Source organism: Amblyomma americanum, chromosome 1 (assembly GCF_052857255.1).
Source record: "Amblyomma americanum isolate KBUSLIRL-KWMA chromosome 1, ASM5285725v1, whole genome shotgun sequence".
Classification (NCBI taxonomy): domain Eukaryota; kingdom Metazoa; phylum Arthropoda; class Arachnida; order Ixodida; family Ixodidae; genus Amblyomma; species Amblyomma americanum.
Genome location: NC_135497.1, coordinates 433,599,695 through 433,614,522, shown reverse-complemented (window position 1 = coordinate 433,614,522; position 14,828 = coordinate 433,599,695). Strand labels below are relative to the sequence as shown.

At 45.6% G+C, this 14,828-nt stretch overlaps 1 long non-coding RNA gene across 4 annotated transcripts in view; it reads left to right on the top strand.

Moving 5' to 3' along the window:
• LOC144115892 (uncharacterized) overlaps nucleotides 1-14,828 on the top strand; it is a 256,236-nt gene that overhangs the window by 91,802 nt on the left and 149,606 nt on the right. For 2 of the 4 annotated variants that reach the window (XR_013311598.1, XR_013311596.1), the window contains exon 3: nucleotides 10,909-11,013. The exons of the other annotated variants lie outside the window; for them this stretch is intronic. This is a non-coding gene — a long non-coding RNA (uncharacterized LOC144115892). The remainder of the gene's footprint in view (nucleotides 1-10,908; nucleotides 11,014-14,828) is intronic. 4 annotated transcript variants of the gene reach the window in all.

Below are 14,828 nucleotides of genomic sequence, written 5' to 3'. Positions count from 1 at the left end.
GAAATTGAAACTTTTTTTTCTGATAACAAATGATAAAGTCAAAGTTAATAAACATCACTATGTTACACCTCCACTGAAGCGTTGCCCTCGGAAAAATCACAGTAAGGTATTACAACCTATTATTACACATACTGATGTCTATCGCTACTCCTTTTTTCCCGATGCTGTAGAAATTTGGAATCAACTTCCAAGTGACGTTGTGGACCAAACAGATGTAGAAAAATATGTTATAGGTGTGAACGCGTTCCTGGATGATTGCTGTGCAATTCTGTAATTCTGTGCATTTGAGTGTTTCTTTTTTTTAGCGAAGAGAATTGCACTTGTGTCTGTATATGTTTCCCTCCCTGTAATGACCCTCATGCAGAGGGTTAACAGTATGAATAAATAAAAAAAAAATTTAGGCAGTTAAAAGATCCACCCGCGGGCTTGCACGTAATAACAATGGCATTACTGGAAACGGTCCGTGCGTGTTTGAACATGATATATATTGGTGCCTAGGGAGCCCGTCTCGATTTCGGCTACCTTGCATCAGAAGAGTGCGCCAATAATACATTGGGCGAACCACAAAGCATTCTTAGAGTGAAGGTTTGACGCAGCTGTGCTAAAAAAAAAGAAATGCCTGGCTGTTCTAAATAGCGGCATGTCAATGTGCAGAACCTGCAAGTATGCATAGCGGATACTATATGTCTGGTAAAGGTGTCCAGATTGCCGGGTTATTTAAAACACCCAAACAGATATCTTTGTTTTCCACAATTTAATTTCAAGCCTTTTCGTTAACGTCGAAGTTTTTGATCGATGTATTGGCAAGATTGGTTTCCAGCTCTGGAAATAACCTGAGAATGCCTGTCAGTGCTCTCCAGCTCCTTCATTCATATTCTCCTAGCAATTCTACGCCTGTGTCCACTTGTGTCCATTTCAGCATGGTTTTCGGACCGGCCTTTCGACAGTAACGCAGTTAATTGAAACAGTGAACGACTTTTGCAAGGCTATAGATGAACATCAGCAGGTAGATGTGGTCTGTGTAGACTTCTCGAAGGCTTTCGATAAAGTTCCGCATCATAAGCTTCTTTTTAAACTACGCAGATTAGGAATCGCTGAAAATATAGTACTGTGGATTCAAGCCTATCTAAGTAACCGCTGTCAAGTCGTCAAAATAGAAAGTGCAGTATCGGATAGGCGTGAAGTTCTGTCGGGGGTGCCACAGGGCTCCGTTTTAGGTCCGCTTTTGTTTTTATTGTATATAAATGATATTTCTTCTATCGTCGAATCGCCTGTCAGAATGAAACTTTTTGCCAATGATTGTTTGGTTTACTCTCCTGTGGCTTCCCCGGCAGATCAGATGAACATAAATAGGTGTCTTCAGTCGTTAAACTCGTGGTGCCCGAAATGGGGTATGGATATAAACTACCAAAAATCTAATTACATGCAAGTAACAAGGAAGCAGAATGTTATGATGTTACGATACAATATCGGTGAAAATTCCTTAGATCAAGTAAAGTGTCTCAAGTACTTGGGAGTGACATTAACAAATAATCTTGACTCGCGCACCCATATTGAAAATGTCTATTTAAAAGCCTACCAGAAGGTCTGTTTCCTGAGGAGGAAGTTGCCGAATGCGACTAGAGAAATTAAATTGATTGCGTACAAGACGTTCGTGCGGCCAATCATAGAGTACGCAAGTGCAGTGTGGAGTCCTCATCAAAAGGGTTTAAAACGGCAACTGGAAAGATTGCAAAGGATGTCAGCACGTTTTATATGCTCTAAATACCGCCGCACTGATTCAGTCACAGCAATGCTAAAAGAGTGTCAGTTAGAATCACTAGAAGTAAGAAGAACAAAGCAGAAATTGAAACTTTTTTTTCTGATAACAAATGATAAAGTCAAAGTTAATAAACATCACTATGTTACACCTCCACTGAAGCGTTGCCCTCGGAAAAATCACAGTAAGGTATTACAACCTATTATTACACATACTGATGTCTATCGCTACTCCTTTTTTCCCGATGCTGTAGAAATTTGGAATCAACTTCCAAGTGACGTTGTGGACCAAACAGATGTAGAAAAATATGTTATAGGTGTGAACGCGTTCCTGGATGATTGCTGTGCAATTCTGTAATTCTGTGCATTTGAGTGTTTCTTTTTTTTAGCGAAGAGAATTGCACTTGTGTCTGTATATGTTTCCCTCCCTGTAATGACCCTCATGCAGAGGGTTAACAGTATGAATAAATAAAAAAAAAATTTAGGCAGTTAAAAGATCCACCCGCGGGCTTGCACGTAATAACAATGGCATTACTGGAAACGGTCCGTGCGTGTTTGAACATGATATATATTGGTGCCTAGGGAGCCCGTCTCGATTTCGGCTACCTTGCATCAGAAGAGTGCGCCAATAATACATTGGGCGAACCACAAAGCATTCTTAGAGTGAAGGTTTGACGCAGCTGTGCTAAAAAAAAAGAAATGCCTGGCTGTTCTAAATAGCGGCATGTCAATGTGCAGAACCTGCAAGTATGCATAGCGGATACTATATGTCTGGTAAAGGTGTCCAGATTGCCGGGTTATTTAAAACACCCAAACAGATATCTTTGTTTTCCACAATTTAATTTCAAGCCTTTTCGTTAACGTCGAAGTTTTTGATCGATGTATTGGCAAGATTGGTTTCCAGCTCTGGAAATAACCTGAGAATGCCTGTCAGTGCTCTCCAGCTCCTTCATTCATATTCTCCTAGCAATTCTACGCCTGTGTCCACTTGTGTCCATTTCAGCATGGTTTTCGGACCGGCCTTTCGACAGTAACGCAGTTAATTGAAACAGTGAACGACTTTTGCAAGGCTATAGATGAACATCAGCAGGTAGATGTGGTCTGTGTAGACTTCTCGAAGGCTTTCGATAAAGTTCCGCATCATAAGCTTCTTTTTAAACTACGCAGATTAGGAATCGCTGAAAATATAGTACTGTGGATTCAAGCCTATCTAAGTAACCGCTGTCAAGTCGTCAAAATAGAAAGTGCAGTATCGGATAGGCGTGAAGTTCTGTCGGGGGTGCCACAGGGCTCCGTTTTAGGTCCGCTTTTGTTTTTATTGTATATAAATGATAATTCTTCTATCGTCGAATCGCCTGTCAGAATGAAACTTTTTGCCGATGATTGTTTGGTTTACTCTCCTGTAGCTTCCCCGGCAGATCAGATGAACATAAATAGGTGTCTTCAGTCGTTAAACTCGTGGTGCCTGAAATGGGGTATGGATATAAACTACCAAAAATCTAATTACATGCAAGTAACAAGGAAGCAGAATGTTATGATGTTACGATACAATATCGGTGAAAATTCCTTAGATCAAGTAAAGTGTCACAAGTACTTGGGAGTGACATTAACAAATAATCTTGACTCGCGCACCCATATTGAAAATGTCTATTTAAAAGCCTACCAGAAGGTCTGTTTCCTGAGGAGGAAGTTGCCGAATGCGACTAGAGAAATTAAATTGATTGCGTACAAGGCGTTCGTGCGGCCAATCATAGAGTACGCAAGTGCAGTGTGGAGTCCTCATCAAAAGGGTTTAAAACGGCAACTGGAAAGATTGCAAAGGATGTCAGCACGTTTTATATGCTCTAAATACCGCCGGACTGATTCAGTCACAGCAATGCTAAAAGAGTGTCAGTTAGAATCACTAGAAGTAAGAAGAACAAAGCAGAAATTGAAACTTTTTTTTCTGATAATGAATGATAAAGTCAAAGTTAATAAACATCACTATGTTACACCTCCCCTGAAGCGTTGCCCTCGGAAAAATCACAGTAAGGTATTACAACCTATTATTACACGTACTGATGTCTATCGCTACTCCTTTTTTCCCGATGCTGTAGAAATTTGGAATCAACTTCCAAGTGACGTTGTGGACCAAACAGATGTAGAAAAATATGTGATAGGTGTGAACGCGTTCCTGGATGATTGCTGTGCAATTCTGTAATTCTGTGCATTTGAGTGTTTCTTTTTTTTAGCGAAGAGAATTGCACTTGTGTCTGTATATGTTTCCCTCCCTGTAATGACCCTCATGCAGAGGGTTAACAGTATGAATAAATAAAAAAAAATATTAGGCAGTTAAAAGATCCACCCGCGGGCTTGCACGTAATAACAATGGCATTACTGGAAACGGTCCGTGCGTGTTTGAACATGATATATAATGGTGCCTAGGGAGCCCGTCTCGATTTCGGCTACCTTGCTTCAGAAGAGTGCGCCAATAATACATTGGGCGAACCACAAAGCATTCTTAGAGTGAAGGTTTGACGCAGCTGTGCTAAAAAAAAGAAATGCCTGGCTGTTCTAAATAGCGGCATGTCAATGTGCAGAACCTGCAAGTATGCATAGCGGATACTATATGTCTGGTAAAGGTGCCCAGATTGCCGAGTTATTTAAAACACCCAAACAGATATCTTTGTTTTCCACAATTTGATTTGAAGCCTTTTCGTTAACGTCGAAGTTTTTGATCGATGTATTGGCAAGATTGGTTTCCAGCTCTGGAAATAACCTGAGAATGCCTGTCAGTGCTCTCCAGCTCCTTCATTCATATTCTCCTAGCAATTCTACGCCTGTGGTCCGCACCTGCGGTCGTGTATTCCGTGACAAGTATTCTACACTTCCCGGCCAGTTGATAATAAGTTTTACTCTCTTCTAGTTTTGCTCCGAACCTTCTGTGTTGAGTGCTTATACGGGCGTTCAACCATGGGCCATTCCTCTCTAGGCCCTGATTTATGTCCCCAGCGAATTGGAGGCTACTCAAACTGTCACGATTGAACTCTATCTTCACATGGTCTGAAAAAAGTGGCTCAGAGGTTTGGTGTCACTATGGCATTTTCTGCTCCTTGCAAACTGTTCGGTTTGTGCGCCCAAACCTTTGCAGACATGCGCAGAACTGTGTTTGCAACAGGAAACACCAGACTATGTTCACCACATGCGCAGTGGGCGTGGTGTATTCAATCCCATTGTCATGCGGGAAAATCTACATAGGCCAAACTGGAGCATGCTTGAATGAGCGCCTGAGGCAACATCGCACAACTTTGGGCACTGGCACAGGCAGCAATCTAGACTTACATGTAAAGGACTGCAAATGTTCTCCTAGTTTTCACATTGCCAGCATTATAGGGCGGGGGAAATCTAAACGTGAGCGTGAGCTATTGGAGGCATTCATGATCAGAAAGAATAAGCAGAAATGCGTCAGTCAGCCGTCTGTGATTATCACTGAAAAGGAGTAATGTTTTTATTGTTATAGTAGGCATGTCATCATGTGGTGCGCGAAGTGTATTGTCTGTAGAGTGGGTGCGCAGGCAGGAAATTCATTTAAAATGAGCAATTGCTCTAAAGGCATCTCGAAAACGCGATGGACAGCAACGAGAAAAGAAAGCGACGCTTCGATTTACTTTTAATTCGTGTTCACCACTTTTATGAAGACAAAGCAGTTTCTGCAACAAGGGCCAGCTCTGTTGAACTACGCTTCGATACGCTTGAACAGCGTCTCAATGTGTTGGTGACGCTCTCGTGATGTAGTTTCTTGTAAAGTTGTTCCATTGACATCAGCTTGGACGAGATTATGAAAAGCAAGGAAATATTCTTCAATATTGGTAGAAATAATCGTTACAAGAATACAGGTGTTAAAAAGACTGAAAGCAGTTAATCACATGAGAAAAAAGCCTCATTTTGTTTTTCTAAGAAGCCGTGACGTCACGGGAGTCGTTTTTGGTCGCACAGGCTACCTTCCGCTGCGTACGCGGAAAAACGTTGGCGATAAGCGGATTACGGAAAACGTATTGCCTTTCAACGCCGTAATCTTGCCCAGAGGTGGAGGCCTCTAGGACGTTGGTGAAAACTGTATTGTGAAGAATACTTCGGATGTAGGAACTGCAAGCTAATAAAACATGCAGCGAGATACAGGACAAAGCCGCTAAGCAGGTACCAACTCGTCCCTTACCCCCAGAGAGGAACGCAGTGTGAAAAGATCGGGAGAGGAGCATCCATAGAAGCAGCACATTCCAAAAGGGCTGCATTCCAAGTGCATTCCATGTCAGCATGGCAGCAATGGGAGAGGTGTTTTCAGAAGAAAGGAAGGGTGGTCTTCGCATTCATGATAATTCTCTCCTCCTAAAGCGCTTCTTTCTCTTTTCCTTCTTGCTACACACGTTTCCATGTACCGCCACATTGCTGGCTGGGCTGCTTTTTGTAGCTGGCGCTAAAATTCTTCGCACCTGTGCTTCAACTTTCAGCGCTCTAACTTACTCCATTCCCCCTTCTGCACTGGTAGCCCGAACAAAGAACAACCCACACACCATGGAAGGGCGAAGAAGGCATCTTCCTCTTCTTGCCTAGCCTCTGCTGCAGACAGCGCGCGATGATCCGGAGTTTTCCTTCTCAAGAAGAATTTGATGTGTCGTTTGCGTTCGAGACCTTTTAGTTGGAAAACAAGCTTTCCGGAAGAGATGACATACTGGTATCCGCTAGTGGTCAGTTGACAACTTGCAGAATAGTAGCACCCTCTCCAATATGGCACACATTTTTCAAACGAAAACCCTTGTTCACATTTCCGCATTCTTGCTCGAAAAGGAAGAGCGAAGATGCTTTCCTATCTGTATGAGAGGGAGGTTGTGGATAGGACACAATGAATAGCCAAAAGTTCTTGTGAATCCAAAATTTCTACGGACTCTGCTCGTCCTCCTGTTCGCCTCCTGTACCAACCAGCATTGGTCTGTAGCTTATCCACAATAAATACTCGCTCTCTCTCCTTTTGTGCGCAGAGCATGTCTGCGAACGCGAGGAACAGGTTGAGACAGGTGCAGTGGTGCACCATAATACCCTTCTGCAGCTGCCCTTTACACTCGACCTCGAAAGTTGGTGGTAATATGTGGCGCTTCATGTTCACTGAGATTAAGGGGCATAACTGTCTCTTCTTTTATAAAAAGAATAAAATGAAAGGCGATTGACTCACCTTCCCTCTGTTGGCAGAGCAGGAAATTAAAAGGCTGTCTGTGAAGGAGAATTATCGTTTCAACTTTCAAAATGCCAGAAAAACCGACTTACAAGAAGTTGCTTTCCGAGAAACACCCTCGTTCACAGACTGGTTTTCACTTCCTGCTCTACCCATGGCTGGCGTTAGTGTGACTCAGAGATGAGTCAGTCGCCCACCATTGTAATCTTTTCAGAAATGGAGAGGGGTATTCACCTTAATCTGAGCAGACTTTAGCTCAAGACGGTTCCCATTCGGAATAATTTCATCCGCCTGGGGACCTTTAACGTGCACCGACATCGCACAGCACACAGGCGCCTTTGCATTTCGCCTCCATCGAAACGCGGCCGCCGCGGTCGGGTTCGAACTCCGGCTCAGTAGCCGATCAGCCTAACCACTGAGCCACCGCGGCGGGGTAGCACCACATCGGCGAAGTTCATTTATGCGCTAAAGGAGAAAGTGCCCTGAGACAGTGCATATACGTCGGGACCAGTATCCCCCTCCCCCCTTCATAGCAGCAACCAACACCACCACCATCAGTTTTTGGAAAACGGGAAAACGCCGGCCCGACGAGAGGCGGAACCGGTCTGGCCGGGCCGGCGGAGGCTGACGCACTCGGAGCGGAATCGACACATGCTCCTAGTTGCCGCTGGTGTGGTCGGGGTGCGCCGAAGCCGCCGAATGCGTCGATGCTCAAGCGCCGTTGGAGTCTAGAGCATCTCGCTGTGGCCAACGTAACGTCGCCGTGCCGCGCGCGCGCTTTACGTCGACGTATAAACGCGTCCTGCGTACTACTGCGAGGGTCCAGCTTGACATCGCTGAGGGTGCTCACCGCTTAAGAACTTGCTTCAAGGACGCGTTCATGCAACTGCCCTCATCCGATGTGCTTTACAAACAACGTTGGTCACGGCACCATCTTAAAGCTGTAAGTAAAATAATGTGCCACCTCGTATTTGAGAAACGAAGAAGTACAAAAAGCTTGATCCGTGCAAGTTATGATCAGCAAGTCTGGGAGGATATAAACAGCAAAGCTTCCATAAAGAGCTTTTTCTTTTTATAAGACACCTTGCTCTAACCTCCACATAGAAGAAAGATGTCTTTTTGATCATCTAGAACTGCCGCGGTTCAGAGTTTACTTAAGACAAAAGAAAACTGCGTTTTTCAGTAAAAAAAACCCCACTAGCACGGATATATTGCGCAAGTGCAAACAATGCCGCAGTATTCCTTTGGCCTCCAAAATTTCAGCCACTGAACACAGTTTCCTCTAGGATAAATCCCGGAGAGCATTTTTTCCGCCATATTTGGCTTAAAAAACGAAACACTGTTCTCAACACGCCCAAAAAGAATAAAGTACAACTTTCACGAAACAGACTAAACGTCTCGCAGCAGGTATTTAAAGGGTGCAAGGTTATTTCATGCCCGCCGAGAAGGGGTAAAATTCGAAGTTACCCCTTCCTTACCCCTTTCTTACACCTCTTTTTTTAGAGTGTACTTTGCACTCATCGATCCCTGGGAGTCATGCCATACTGGAACAGTGATGCAGGGATTAAGCGATGCGCCACTGCCCTGCAGTGGGGCTTGTGCGCCCAAGGGTGCTCTTCCCGAACAACCTCTCGCGAAATATCATTAACTGAAGTGCGCCGCCGGCCACGGTGGCAAGTGTTTATGTATTTATATGTATTCTTCTTCTGTTGTTGCCAGGAAAACTGAAAAGGAAAGTGCACGGGCCTGCCCACTGGCTCAAGCTGAGCCACAATCGCTACTACATGCTGAAAGTAGGAGAGTATAAAGATAAGGTAGAGAGATAGGATAGAAAAGACGCGCGCTTTAATGTCTCAGGGTGATCCCGGAGGCAGTGCAACACCAGGCCAACCGGTGGCGGTAGTGAAGCAACCTTCAAGCACTCCGCCACATTTTCAAAAATATGTTGGGTTCAAATGGGACCCGTATCAGATATTCTATAACCGAAAACGTCCCATATTTATATGTATTTGCACACACACGCAAGCACTCACGCACGCGCGCGCGCGTTTGGTTAAATACTCTTTGCCATGCATCCCACCCAAGAAGAGCCGAGCACCAGGCCGGGGGAAATGTTGAACCAACTAGAAAAACCGGTGGCTACCGGTAGGCACTGTGGATCGAACCCAGCAGCTCCCGAATGCGAGGAACACACGTGCACACACGCGCGCACACGCACATATACACTTGCAGGTTGCCAACAATCCGGTGGCGAAGTGGGCAGCGTGCTGTAAAGCTGGCTTCAGCATAGGATTTTGGCGAGAGTGCGGGTAATATAACTACTGCACTAAAAATCACCAAGAACCGTTTTCGCGCCACTGAATGGAGCGGTGCCGTTTCCCGAGAGGACACTGACAAAAGGTACACATTTAATGAACATATCTGCGAATGGCTTTGTCGATAAGATTTTAAGGAAGCATATACTTTCCTGACTGGCTTTGGTGAGAGCGCCATTTTAAGGCGATAACTGGCATGGAGTGCAACGAACAACAGATTCGGTTCAACACTGCATGGCAGTAAGATATGTCACTTAATAGTACAGGCTTTGCTTTCGAGAATAGGCGAGTGAGAGTGGGGTGCGGTAGTGCCTGATTCAGATTCAATTTCAGATATCAGATTCATGCGCACCAATAGAAAATAAGATGCATATGTCCCACAGGATGCTCAACCTGTGCACGCGGCGAAAGCAGACAGCCGGCGACGCACGTTTGTCGGTTTGCAGGGGCGCAGCTGCAGCCGCCACCCGAGCCTTCCTGTCTTGGGCAATAGCCGGACGTCCTTCCTCCGTTAGAAGCAGAGCACAAAGGCATTCGGCATCCGCACGTTGGATGTGGGGAACATCTCTCCTCAATGATCGTAGCGACATGCGCAAGATTTGCTCAGTCTCTCTATAGCTCAGTTCTCGTTTTATTTTTCTTTTGCCATGAAATCATGCTTTTCATTAGGTGAATGTACCAAATATAGTTCTTACCAACCTCTGTGGTTAGATATGACTATTAGTTTTCGAACAAATCTTTACATTGCGGAATTGCGCTTATATTATTTCTGTGTAGTCCTTAGAATCTTGTGACTATGTGAAATTTTTCGATGAATTTTTTATACATTAACATAGTCCACAAGGAAACATTGGGCTACAATTGAATTTCTGATTTCCACTTCAACATGGTACAAAAAAAAACATTGTATAGACAGAAACCATCTTAATCAACATTCAAAGTTATGCGCTTACAATTTAAGGAAAGGAGGTAAAGTTAAATCGTACAAAACAGAGTTCTTAAAAGAGTCTATACCACCAGGTGGACACAAAGTTAAAATAATTACCGTTGCCAGTGTGTAAAATAAAAGCAAATTAATTAAACTCTCATCTATCGCAGTTAGCGCTCGTATGTGCAGTGATATATTATTGGCGGTCGTATGGCAATAGCACTCAGTTTTCAAGATTCTGCAAGCAGGCCTACCATCCGTGATACCCGTCTCCAAATTCAAAACTTTGTGCGCGTAATCACAGATGCAAGGCGATGATGATCGGCACGAAATTTCTCGTTAGAATGACTCAGCTTTTTGGTATGCCATTCTCTGGTTTTCACAAGCCCAAAAATGACTGAAAGAGGTATGGGGATTGGTACTTACTCTACGAATTTTGGAAACGAAACGCTTCAAGCTATAACATGCACCGTACCGCGGGAAAAATCTGCGCGGATCATAACCGGTGACCTCATCTTTGTGCAGTTTGAGCCAGAAATTTGGTGGTGGATATTTCAGTACCTGATATTGGTAGACATAACGTAGCTTGTAAATAATGTAAAGAATGTTCTCCTTCTTCGTTCCTTTCATTTCGCCTTCTCTTTGTTATTCTTCTGAACCAACGCCGTCTGCCTTTTTCCTATTTGTTCCCTTGATGGCAGGTGCGTTGTGTCGGTTGAGCCAATGAGGAGGAGTTTGGAAGACCAGAAGAGAATGGAACTCCACTAGGCTTTTCCTGACAGACCGCGGCTGCACTGTGATTAAAGGTAATATTTTAAAGACATAGCGTTACGGGCCCCGTTAAGCGGAAATTCCAGCGTCGCCGCCGCTGTCGTCGAAGTCATCCTCGACATCATCGGCGGCGTGAGCCAAATATCCCCAGAGAAGCATTCTAAGTGGCCCTCCTAATTCATGTGCTGGCAACATGCCCACTGGAGTGTGGGCAAACTGCTCACCGTGGCAGGTGCAAGTAAATTAATGACTTATCGCGAGAGGTTGTTCGGGAAGAGGAACTTCCGTGTCACAAGCCCCACCGGTAGCTGTGTTTGAAACAGCCACCGGCCGCAGCAGTGGCACATCGATTAACCGCTTCAATACTGCCAGGACTGGTATGAGGGCTCCCAGGGATGTAAAAATGTTAAGTGGAGAGTGAAGAATTCTGCAAAAATGGGCATTAACCCATTAACACTATCGCACCACAGCCTTAATGCGGTGCCTAATTGCTCCTAGTTTTTTTTTATTTGCATGAACAGTAAAGGAGAGGTTTGTGCTGCATAGCGGCTCCGGCAACTCCTTTTCACCAATTCATTGCAACCACTTGGTCCAAAGAAGTACAGTTAATTATAACAAAAAAAACACAAACAGTACACAACATATAAAACAATGTACAAGCGTCAATAAATGTAACAATAGTGAGAGAACAAAAACTTCTTGGTTGCTAAGAGAAGAGTGCACAACTGAATATATACAAGAGATATGAATGAACAACTACAGAACAAGAAATTAGCTCATTCCCACGACAAGCTACTACAGCTGGGAGTCCACAACACCTTCGAGGAGTTGGCGGCGGCCCAGCTGAACGCACAGCTAGAAAGACTAGAACTTACAGAAACAGGCAGGCAACTCCTGAGAAGACTTGGCCACAGAGTGGACACCACAGCAGACCCGGACGAGAACATTCCGGACGAAATCCGGCAAACCCTCAGAATCTACCCACTGCCGCGCAACATGGACCCCAACCTACACGCGGCCAGAAGACAAGCAAGAGCAGAATACGTGGAGAGACACCTAGCCACGCAGGAAAACACGGTGTACGCAGACGCAGGACTACATCCGAGGATAGACGCAACAACATCACGAGAGTGGCGGTGGCGGTCGTAGACCACACGGGCGACACGATCAGCTGCGCATCCGCGAGAGGACGTACGGTGGCAGAAGGGGAGGAGATCGCTGTGCCGCTGGCAGCGGTCGAAGGCTACCGCAGAAACAAACCACAGATTATAATAACGGACTCCAAAACGGCCTGCAGACGATATCAACAAGGAAGGATCTGCAGGGAGGCCCTACGCATCCTCCTCGGCGCGAGAGCCTCGGGATTCAAAGCGAAGCAAAAGGTCTTCTGGGTACCGGCACACACCGGAGTCGAGGGCAACTCGAGGGCTGACAGCCAGGTTCGCGAGATCACGCACCGAGCCTTGCTGACGGAGGACCTCGAGAACCCCTCGATGGTGGACCCGACGTACGCCGACATCCTAAATCACTACAGAGGCTGCAGGTTCAAGTATCCCCCGCCACACAAACTCCTCACACAGCAAGAAGCGGTCAGCTGGAGGAGGCTGCAGACTGGCACCTTCTTTAACTTACACGTCCTAAGCAAAATGTTCCCCACCCAGTACAGCGACAGCTGCCCCTGGTGCGGGGACGTCCCGACAATTTACCACGTCACATGGGAGTGTAAACACAATTACACCTTCCACAAACAGACTAACCCGAGTGCGGAGCAATGGGAGAGCCTGCTCACCAGCAGCGAGCTCACCGCCCAAAGGGCATTGGTGCAGCACGCGTGCGAGGTGGCCAGTGGAGCCCTGGAATGAGGGACCACCCTTGCTAAGGAGCCACCGACGGCGGCGGCGGCTGCGGCAAGCGCCAAGACGCAGCTGCAAGGAGACTCTCCGGAACTGACCAAAAGAATTCAGTAAAATTTTTCATTCATTCATTCATTCCCACTACACACAGCAAGAGTAAATACCAATGCTATTACAACACTCACTCACCAAAAACAGAAGAAAAGAACAAAAAGAAATTTGCAGCAAACACAGCAAAAGCAAATAACAAACATCTTGAAGCACTTCCACACAGAGGGGTAAGAACTGTAATTCTACAAAGCTAGTACTTGCCAAGGATGCCGCTCTCCTCAAGGAACTCTATCAATGCCACAAATGGTCGCTTTTGCAGTTGACATGTTGGCCACGGGCCTAAGAGCTTCTGTAGACTTTTGGTTCTTTTATCAAGAGCGCTGAAGTCTCTATTCAATCGCGACTTGAAGTTGCTGTGTACTTGGCAATCAACATCCTCTTTTTCTTGACCACACGCACACTGTGGGCTGTCTGCGCGGCCAATTCTATGGAGAAAGTGCTTTATGTAAGCCGTTCCTAAGCGCATGCGGTGAAGGAGCGTTTCTAAACTTCTGCTGAAAGATAACGGAATATTAAACCGCAGCAACGGATCGATGAAATGCAGATTAGAACCTGTATGGTTTGGCTCAAACCACATCTTTTCGCTCATTTCATTGCGCATGATCTTCAAGAAACGGCGCAATGCGCCTATCGATAACGGAAGTCCTAGGTGAGGGCATTGGAGTGTGCTTGCCTAGCCGTTGCATCCGCATCAATGCTTCTAGGAATAAAGCAATGTCCGGGCATTTATTGGAAAACTATAATATGCACTTGCCTAGCCGTTGCATCCGCATCAGTGCTTCTAGGAATAAATCAATGTCCGGGCATATATTGGAAAACTATAATATGCTGTTTTTGGTATAATGGAATTGGAATTGAAAAGTTGGTAGCCTTGGAAATTAGAGAATCGATGAGGTCTTCGATAGGTTTTATATGATGAGCCCAATAGAGTTGTCTGTCAAGAACTGCACGTAGAAAACGGTGCTGCTTAACAGACGCAAAAAATTGAGCATTGAGGCAGAGACAGAAATCCTTCATATTCTTACTAGTAAAAGGCAGAACGGCTGTTTTTGCATGAGAGATCATCATCCCTCTCTCTTTTTAAAAGCAGTCGATGTTATTTAGGTCTTCTTGCAAGGTAGACGTGATAAGGCCTGCAGTTCTGCCAGAGACCCAAATACAGACATCAGCGGCGTAAAACGAACAGTGTAAGCCTCAAGGATGCTTCCGCGGCTAATCCGCCATCCCGCAGTTAAACAAATTGCTGATGGCCTAGCCCTGTTAGGCCAGGATATACGTAGCGAAATCGCGGCGACTTCAGGATAGGAAGAGTTCATATATGAAAGCCGAGCATTCACAAGATGCCTCTTAATCACGAGAAAAGCTTGAGCCGTCGTGGCGGAGTTATAGCTTCTCCGCCTCAAACGCCTAAAGCTCTGGTGCGATTCCCAGCCTTGACACAGGTTTTTGTTTATTCAGTCAGTGTGCGGGGATTTCAGCGGCTCCCATAGAAGGCTCCACTGAATACTTTGGTCAGCGATTAAGCACGTAAGGGCGGGTAAGGGTGAGGGCGACGAGGCGCACGGTGTGACGTCGTGCCAGATGGCGCGGCGCGAGCGCGGCGTCCGCCCAGCTGCGGCGTTTGCTAGGCAACGGCTCAAGGCTTGTCTCTGTGCCTCCTCAGAGCACCGCCACTGCGAAATCGCAAGTTCTTGGCCGATGTAGCTTTCTCTACGAAAGAAAAGGGCTTAGCACACTGCCCTGCAGCACTCCTTGCATTAGGCTATGTTCCGCGCTTTTTCCTTTACTTGACTGCATGCATTTTTTCCTGCCATCTAAAAATTGGGAAATCCAACTCAGCGGTTTTCCACTCACACTGAGGTCTAGCAAACTTGAAAGGACATGAA